The sequence below is a fragment of the Crocuta crocuta genome, unplaced genomic scaffold (assembly GCF_008692635.1).
Source record: "Crocuta crocuta isolate KB4526 unplaced genomic scaffold, BGI_CrCroc_1.0 scaffold278, whole genome shotgun sequence".
Classification (NCBI taxonomy): domain Eukaryota; kingdom Metazoa; phylum Chordata; class Mammalia; order Carnivora; family Hyaenidae; genus Crocuta; species Crocuta crocuta.
In genome coordinates, this window is record NW_027532173.1 from 747,250 (window position 1) to 757,158 (window position 9,909).

The window sequence follows — 9,909 nt, forward strand, 5'->3', positions numbered from 1 at the left end:
CTCTACAGTTCTCGCTTGGTTTCACCTACCAGTTCCTGGCACTCACCCCAGACCACCACTATCCTATTACCTTGTGCTTTTCATCTGATCCTTCCGTCCTGTCTAGGTGCTTGCCTTGCCACCCACATTCCAAAGCCAAAAATGTACCTCTAGACTTCCGCTTGTACCAGAATGGACAGACTGCACTTCACATACTGTACCTAGCATTAAGTACTGCATATAGAATAACCCAAAGCAAAGAGATCTTTAGTAGCTTAAAAACAAAGTCTCTGAAAAAGTATGGAATCAGACTACAATAAAGGGAACTATTATCTCAAAGAGTGCAAGACTCATGAGAGCAAAATTTGATTTTATTAATCATTGTATCCTCAGCAGCAAAATAACACTTGACATGTAATGGTCACAATAAATATTTGTAGAATGAATGAATAAGTAAATTCAGTGGAGTTCAAATGACTATGACAATCAGAAATATTTTTGCATTTATACCACAATTAGTCAAGACTCAATATACTAATTACATCCATATGGTAACACAGATTATTTTTAAGGAATCATCTCTGTGATGTCAGCACCTTGTGATAGGCATTCCTTTTTTCTTCAGTGTCTAACTCCCATCTTAAAGATTTTTTTTTTTTTTTGCTTCAAACTCTACCCAAACCTTTATCATCTTTTTTTCCCTAAACCTTAATACCTTAAAATTTTATGTTGCATGCTGGGTAAAGCTACTCCAACCCTGATCCTAAGTTCCCAGCTTACAACATCATGACTCTGCCTACTGAAATTAAGGGCAAGATGGCAAGATGGAAGGAGTTCTGATGTGGGCTCCATCCCTCTGTAAATGGATCGTAAGAGGCTGGCTTGGGTGTTGGTCAGACCTGAATTTTCATGTAAACTATTTGTCCAGTTCTAATTAGCAGCTCTAATAGCTACTTTTACATAAAATGTCCCTACGCATGAACACCTGTGTCAAGTTGTCTACCTCTCCTGATGCGGGCAGGAATCTGCTTGGCATTTCTCTGAATTTGTGATGCTTTTGAAACATTTCCATCCACGTGTAGAGCTTAAAGAAGGGCAGAAAGCCTGAGAAAACAGAGCCATGGTNGCGACTCTTGCTTATTTTTAATTTCTGACCACTAGTGTGTGTAACTTCTATTTTCTTCTCAAAAGATTCACAAAAATTGATTTATGTTAGCCTGGTCTGGTGGGAGACCAGAGTACATCTCCTTAATAGGTCATATTATCATAATTTAAATTAATGTTCTTCCATGGGTTTTAACATGACCATTTTTATCCCTTATGATCTTTGCAGTAACTTTTAAAAAGGCTAAGATTTAGAGTTTAGGAATCCCTGAGGAAAAGAGGTGCTAAGTTTGATTAATTTTGTGTCATGCTTTTGGGTATCTGACATTCTTCAATTTTACTTTAACTAAGAGAAGCACTGAGATTACAGATGGTACCACCACTCATCAGACATGCTTGGTCCTGAAATCTCTTCAGGGTTTTCGAGAAACTTTCCTTTACAAAAGTACCTAAATGAAGAGGACACTTTCTACCAACAATACTTGTTCTCAGCATTGCACATCCAAATAGCTAAGACATCACAGCAGTCCGAGTAACTCCATGCATGAGCACAGGGGAGGGGGAGTAACCTGGCAACCTCCCCACCTCCCCATGCCCTCCCCTTATCTGTCTCTAACTTGCATCCATATTTTGTATCTACGAGTAGACTACATTCTGGGTTTACGTGTGCCTCAAGGGGCTGCCGATGCATTGAAGGGTACCAGTGGAGGCCCTCCTACTTCACTTGAAATGCATAATCCCAAACAGCCCTGTAGATCAAGAGAGCCACAAAACAAATGAACAGATCAAATGACTGAGGAGATCTTGCAATACCATCTTCTTCCTGAGATTTGTATCCACTGGACAATTCCCCGACATTAAGGGGACTTGGGTACCAAACTCCTCCAATCAAACACATGGAATTCATTAAGGGCATTGATTAACTTAATAAAAAGCTGAAACAAGAACAAATCAGAATGGCTTCCCAAAGACCAGAGTTTAAAGCAGATTTACTAGAGAACAGATCCCTTGGCATTTATGGAATTACCAGGACAACCTAAGCTAGGTTGAGTCTTCCTGAAGCCCAAGGGTTAACCACCATAATTGGGGAAAGGAGCCTGGCTTGTGTCCAGACAGGAAACAGAAGTGAAGCAGAAGTCCCCAGAAGTGCAGGAGGTTTACATCAGGAGGGGAAAGCGCCGAAGCCAGTGCGTAACTGTGGGCTCAGGCAGACTGCTCCCGACCAGCAGGAGACAAGACAGGGTCTAAGCGAAGGTGACGACAACAGGAAAGAAGCCACCAAGCCAGATGGCAGAGATCCATGCCAGCCGGTCTGCAGCTCCAGGACAGGTATCTCAGACAAAAGGGGTTTCATGATGAATCCAATTCCCAACTAATTTTATTGAGATGCTTAAGGAACCTGCCCTCTGAAAACTCTCCTACTCAGTCTGTATTCCCTTTGTTTCACTTTTATCTTTCTAAGTTCCTCGGATGCATCAGTCTCTTCAATACCCCTCAAAATCCCACACCAGCTCTCCTCCGAAAAACCCACAATCCCCTAAAGCTGCTATCTGAGACGGGGCGCAGGCGAGCTTGGGGGAGTGTTCCATTATACCCACCCCACTCTGTTCCCTGAAATTCAAAGACAGCTAAGGAAGCCGGTCCAGTCTTTGATTTCCTAAGCAGGAACTGCTGAAGACACAAGCTGAAAGAGCTAACTCAAGGGGTCATTCAGATGCTCTTTCAGTGTCTTCAAGAAAATGCAGCCTCACAAGAAATAGGAAAGGAAAAAATGTCCCTTTCCAGTAGTTGCCAACATGTTCCAACCATCTGCACAGAGGACTTGTCTGCAGAGACTCCATCTGCAAAGAAGAGAAAGGCATGGACACCCCGGCTCAAGTGGTCTCAGGGATGCCCCATTCCAGAACCAGTCTCCCCCTCATCACCTGCTCCCCCTGTTCCTTCCTTTGCAGCTGGTTTGAGGCCTAACTGGCATTCCAGAGCTACATAAAACAGGATTTAAAAAATACTAGCTGGAGGTTAAACATACAGGCTTCAGAATTTAAAAATCCTGGTTCCAAACCCCAATTCTCCCATTTAATGGCCCATGTGAATTTGAGCAAATTAACCTAAGCTTCTATTCCTCATCTATAAAATGCAGATAATAATAGCGACCTGAAAGGCTGTTTTGGAAGCTACATAAGATAATGCACTTAAAATACTTAGCATTGCCTGTCCTGTAATAAAAATTCAATAAATGTCAGATATATTATTATTAAAATGACACATTCTATAAGAATCAAATTCGAGTCTTTTAATAGTGGAGGCAAGAACTGGTAACTCTTGCCCTTAAATTCTTCTAGAATATTGTTTCCCAAATTGTGTTCAGCAGAACGCTATCCCCATGAAATATTTCATGAATAAAAGCCTCACGGTCTCTATTAGGAAAATGTGTCCAGTAAAGCCTGCTAGAGATTTACTGTGCATAATAAAGGTGAAGTGTCTGGATAGGTCAGTGAATCACATGATGGAATGTTGCCCAAGATCACTCTTGCTGGATTGTGGAGACTGAAACGGAAGGGCCAGATAGGATGGAGGGAACACTAGCTGGGAATTGTAACAATCCAGGGCAGGGACTGCAGTGGCCTGAACCAGGGCAGAGAAGAATGATCGCCTTCCTAAGAGGAGGAGGAGAAGGGAAAGAAGAGGAAAGCGGCAATGCTGAAACCCAGGTATCTGACCCAGGTAACGGGATCAATGGTGGTGCTATCAGTGGGAAAGGAGTGCCAAACATGACCAGATTAGGTCAAGATGAGTTTCACTTTGCACTAGTGAGTTTGAGATGCAGACTTTCCAGAAACTTTCCATTGCAAGTGGCAGAAACTGACTAGGGTACAAAGGGAATGTATTAACTCATGTAACAGGGAAAGAGATGGGGGACTTGGTGGTGGACTCTGGGGCAAGGTCCCTTCACAGGTAGCTGGTGTCATTTTCTTCCAGCTCAACAAGAGCCCTGTACTAACCTGGCTAAGGTTTCTGATTCTAAAGAACTCTCTCAGATAAGACTGTGCCTCCAATTGTATTGACCTGGAAAACCACTTGTAATCTTGGCTCAAAATCACTTTACCCCCTGAGAGAGCCACTCATGGGGACAAACACCCTTGTTGGACTCTCAGCTGAGTCTGGGACCTGTGTGTGACACGGGGGTCTTGTGGAAGGCTGGGAAAAACTGAACATACAAAGCCTCTCAGCCTAGTCGTACAGCAATACCAAATTCTCTCTACTGTTCAGTGGCACCCTCAGTTGGGGTCAACCAACCTAAAAAAATGGCCACTACAGAGTTCCAAATAAGGGTAATGGGTGAGAGAACTCTGTTTCTTGTGATCTTCCACGTCTTTAAAACTCCTCCCTTTGTGGACTGAAGCTTGGAGAAGAAAAAATTGGGATATCCATCTCTCGTGCCTCTTTCCTCCACCCTCCCAAACGCCCTGGATGGGAAGGGGTGAAGTTTTCTCTGCATCAGTATTTCTCCTCTTTTCACGTGCATCAGAAGTGCCCAGAGGCGATACATTCCCGAGCCCCGTCCCTACAGTTTCTGTTCCAGCGAGTCTGAGGTGGGAGCAGGCGATGTGCATTTCTAACTAGTTCCCCAGTGATGCGGACACGGCTGGCCTGGGGACCACACTCTGAGCTCCAGACGGGTGTGCCCCACACAATGAAAACAACTCTGTGATCTGAATCCTCTCTCTATAGATCAGAGCTCTGTGATAGGAATCCTGTAAGCTCAGACCTTGATTTGTTAGGATCTAGACTAACTCAGTAGATCCATAATTACTCTAACACACCTGGCTCTCAAGCCTCTATTCTTACTTTCTATTTTGCACGCCACAAGCTGGAAACTTGGCACATTCTTGGTATTCCTTCAGCACCATGCCCAGCACACCTGCACGCAGATGGATACAGGAGGCAGCTGAGTGAGGAGAACGTCATGAACTCAGAAAGGGGCAAAAAACACAATATTTTCAAAAATGTACCCCATTAGAGACGTGTTTTGCCACTGGAATTATAGGAAAAACTATTCTCTTCAAACAAATGAACTTTCCCCCTTCAATCAGAGTCATACAGTCCTGGTGCCTCCTCTGTTAAGCTGACACTGGAAACTCAATACTTAATCTGAGGTTCCATTCTGGCTGTTTCTTTTAGCTGATGTTTTCTAAAAAGTTTTCCCTCCTTAACCTACCTTGTTAGTCCATTTCTATCCTGGATTGTTTCTCTCTTGCCCATTTATAAAACTTTAGGGGAAAAAAATGTTTAAGGAGGGTTACTTTTCTCTTTTATTGAAGGTTCACCAGCATGAACATCTCAAAAGTTCTCTTCATAAAAGCATCCCTTTCTCAGCTGTCCTGAAGAGCGGTAGAGGAGAAATCTGTGTCCAAGCCCAGCTGTATGGGAGAGTAAAGCCCTAACTCAGGAGGGTGGTATTGGGGATAATTAAAGGAGAGACTCTGCCCTCAGATGGGAGATGCAAAAACAGAAAAGGATATTTGGACACTGACTGGACAACTGTCCCTCCCGTAGCTGAAGCACACCAGAGGAGGGGATTTGGGGAGGAGGAAGCAGAGAGGTAATCATAATTGGGAGAGTTTGAGGGCTTCCTCCACAAGTTCCTCTACCCCCAAAATGATCCTATCCCCCAACCATCAATAATTTTTCATTCAGTTTGTTATTTTGTCTCCAGATGTACCCTTATAAGTGCCTACAGCCTTGAAAGGTGTGCACATCTGGAAAAAGAATGTTTTGGTAAGACAGAATGTTCTTCTGATAGAGTGGAAGAGAATGCAGTTCATGACTGCTCCCCAGAATGGATCAACCCCTGCTCTGGGCTTCCCTGGAAAAGCAGAGACACATCAGGTACCTCAGGCATTACTGAGCTGCAGCTGCTTCTCAAAGTAAAGCATTTCAGCGACAGTCAACACCAGAATCCCAGTGCTATGGACCGGGGTTCTATTCGCATCTTGGAATCCTGACCCTAGAGTTGTGCAGTGCACACAAACTGGGCGGCCATATGGGGCAGCCTAAGTCCTACGGAAGCCAAAATAAATCAGCACAAGGAGAAGACGTAGAACGCTCCCTCAGAGCTCCATCTCTCCCATTCTGCACGGAATGAAGCTTCTCTGTGAAACTGCTTAATCTCCAGACTCGCCAAGCTGGACAAAAACAAGCATGTTCTTCAAAAGCCTGAATTTATGAGGTTAACTGCCAGAACTGCACACAGCCTTCGGGCTAAACAAGGAGAAACACATGCAGCCTTCAACTGCTGCTCTTGCTCACCTCAAGCTTTTAAGGACAATCAGAAGAGCTGGAGACCAGCAGGAAAAAAATGGGGAGGTTTCCAACCAATCCTAGCAAGAGCCTCCTCCCAAAGGGCTTCCACAGCTTTGCCACCTTCCCACGGAGGCGGAGGAGCTCCAGTGGGTGCCCTGCCGCCTCCACCGACGGGCTCTCACCACGTGTCCACAGAAGGCCACCTGTGCTCTTTTTTCTTCAAACACAACACAGCAATATGGTCATTAAAAGCCTATACAAAGACGGCTGTGGGGCGCCCGGGGGAGGGGGGGCACAGCCGGTTAAGCGTCTGACTTGGTTTCAGCTCAGGTCATGGTCTCCCTGTTCCCGAGTTAGAGCCCTGTGTCAGGCTCTGTGCTGACAAAGTGGAGCCTGCTTGGGATTCTCTCCCTCTTTCTGTCCCTTCCTTGCTCTCACTCTCTCAAGAAATTAAAAAAAAAAAAAAAAAAGACAGCTGTGCCAACAGGCAGGTGGTTTTCCCAACTTTGTTGTAAATTAGCGTTTGTGGGCAAGTGGCTCCTCTCTAGGCCCCAGGCCCTTTGCCCGAAGCCTGGGCGATTAGACTCGGTGCTGCCCGAGGGTCCATCCGGCTCCAACACTGCAGCGGCTCTCCCATTATTAGCGACACAAAGCCTATCACCCCTTCTCTGATGAAGGCGAGGCCCGACCATGTGTCCTACGAGGCCCCGCGAAGGCAGCAGAGCGCCGCCTCTGACATGGTCTTGTCTACAAGGTCGTCACAAACACCGTCTTCGATGTCGTTTGCTGAAGCATCAGACGCCAAATGCATGCAGAGAATGAAGTCTACCGTCCCTCAGTCCGGGACAGTCTTGTGGGCAAGGCACGGCTCTGCCCCTGCCGCGCACAGGGAGGCGGCTCTGGGACGCTGCCGGACGCCGACGCGACGCAAGCAGGCGGGTGTTTCGCTCCCGCCGCACCTCGGCCGCCCCCTCCCCCACCAGCCCTCGTGTTCCCACCCGGGTTAACACGCTCTGGGCTCTGCGACAAGCGCGACAAGCTGGGGGCAGGGCCCACTGCGGCTGGCCCGGGAGACAACAGACAAAGTCACCCGGGAGACCAGGGACAACCTCACCGAGGCGACCAGGGACAAACTCGCCCAGGAGACAACGGACAACCTCACCGAGGGGACCAGGGACAAACTCGCCCGGAAGACAAAGGACACACTCGCCCAGAAAACAAGGGGCAAAGTCGCCCCGGAAACAAGGGACAAATTCTCCCAGGAGACCAGGGACAGAGTTGCCCGGGGACACACCCGCCCAGGAGACAACCCACAAAGTCACCCAGGAGACGAGGAGCACACTCGCCCGGGAAACAAAGGACAAATTCGCCCAGGGGACCAGAGACACACTCGACCAGGGACGAGGCAACGGCAGAAAGAACCCGTGTCACCTCGACGTGAGAGGAAATGACGCACACTAGAAAGTTCTTTTCGGCGCCTCGGGCCCTACCTCGTCCATTTTCCGCTGCTTGTGAGAGGAAACGGGGCTGCTCCGGGGAGACGCCTGCTCCTCCCGGTTCCTCCCGGGCTCCGGCGCTTCTGGAAGCCGCCACGCTGCCGCCTCGCTGCCGCCTCTGGACTTCCGGCCCCGCCCGGCCTCTGCGGCCGGAGCCCCGCCCCAGACGCTTTCCGAGCTCTCGCCGACGAGGCTGCAGCAGTTCCGGGGTTTGAGGCGCGGCCCGGCTCGTCCTGCTGCACGAGGCTCCCCAGAGGTGACCGTGGGCCGAGCCGGGCGCCGGTCCCTCCCCACGCCGACTCTGCAAGGTCAGTTCCGCCCGCCACGCCCACAGCCCGAGCCCTCGTGGGAAGCGTGTGCCTGAGGCTCCGCGCGCCGCGCCCGCCTCAACGCAGCCACCGCCTCGTGGTAAACGTGCCGGAATCCGGCGGGCGGGCGCAGGGACTTGTTCGCCTTGATGCGCAAGGCAGGCCGGGAAACGTCATACCCGCCACCTAACGGTGCGGAGTGGCCACCGCGTTCTTGGGTCACCCCTTTCCCCACCCCGTCCTCCGTGTACAGGGGGCAGTTTCAGGTTTCTGGACCAGCGTTTGTCTTTACAACAACCCATGAGGTCAGAACGGCGCTCGACCCCACTCGGTAAAGATGAACCGTCAGAGAGGTGAATTAGCCTGATGGCACACAGCTGGTAGGCAGAGCTGGGTTCAGAACCCAGGCAGTTTGGGGACCGAGCCTGCGCCAGCTTCTGCTCTACTACACGGTAAGCCCGACCCTTCCACCCCCTAGCTTCCATGCTCTTCTCCCCAGAACTCGGGACTTAACAGGCTCCAGAAAATCCGGACCCAATCCTGATCTCAGGCAGACGGTGGAAGGGGGATGTAGGTGACTTTATACATCTACTTAAAACTGAGACACCCTTCCCTCTGGCTCTACCTTGACTGTGTGCCCCAGATGTACAACGAAGCTCCAGATTTGTTCCCGGGGGCTGAGCACCTTGTAGGTTACGTACTATTTACACAGGCCTTCACTCATTCATTGCACAAGTACATTTGATTGTCTACTACATACCAACCATAAAAAAGAGAATGCAACCAATTAACTGATATGTTACGTCCATTTTACGGATGGGACAATGGATGCACTCCATCATGTGCCCCGGGAGACCACCGTGATCTACTTCATTCAAACACAGCATCAGCAAAATTGTCATTAAAGGCCTAGATAAAGCCAGGCTTTATTAAGCCTCGTTCGTTGAAAGGTGAAATCACTTGTCTGCTGTTCCACATCTAGTAAATAAGTAAAATTAGCATTTGATTCTGAGTCTTCCTCTTTCTGAGATTTGGGCCCCCGCTTGCTCTTGCCAGTCCCCTCCTCCACTTGATCCCCAGCGTCACAGTTCTCTAATTCTTTGGGTGTCCTACAATCCACTTCTTACACTAAGTACCAGAGTTAGCATAGACCCCACCGGTAAAGGACTCAGTCCCACAAAAACACAGGTCCCAGAATACCTGCAGTTTTGTCCAGTTGATTATAAATTTGGGAGCTTCCGTGGGTCACATTCACATTTGATAATTCACTAAAACTACTCACAGGACTCAGGAACGGCCAGATGGAAGAGATGCATAGGGCGGGGCATGGGAAGTGGGGACGGGGTGCAGAGCTTCTGAGACCTTCTCTGGGTGCCTCACCCTCCCAGCACGTCAACACAATTATAAACATGGAACTCCAAAACCTTGTTGTTCACATGTTTTTGTGGAGGCTCCTTTCACAGGCCTGAATGATGAAGTCTTTGGCCACTGGGGATTGAACTTTCACTCCTTCCCCAGAGGTTAAGAAGTGGGCAGAAAATTCCAACCCTGATCACCGTGTTAGCCAGCCCCTCCTGTGAACTATCTGAGGAGGCACCTGGCTGGCTCAGTCAGAAAAGCCAGTGACTCTTGATCTCAGAGTTGTGAATTCAAACCCCACATTGGGTGCAGAGATTACTAAAATAAATATAGAAACTTAAAAAAAAAAAAAAAAGACT

At 48.3% G+C, this 9,909-nt stretch overlaps 1 long non-coding RNA gene across 1 annotated transcript in view; it reads left to right on the forward strand.

The window, feature by feature from the left end:
• The first annotated feature begins 8,361 nt into the window (after positions 1-8,361).
• The window catches only part of LOC144242471 (uncharacterized), a 19,676-nt gene continuing 18,128 nt past the window's right edge, over positions 8,362-9,909 (forward strand). The window contains exon 1 of the long non-coding RNA XR_013338349.1: positions 8,362-8,643. This is a non-coding gene — a long non-coding RNA (uncharacterized LOC144242471). The remainder of the gene's footprint in view (positions 8,644-9,909) is intronic.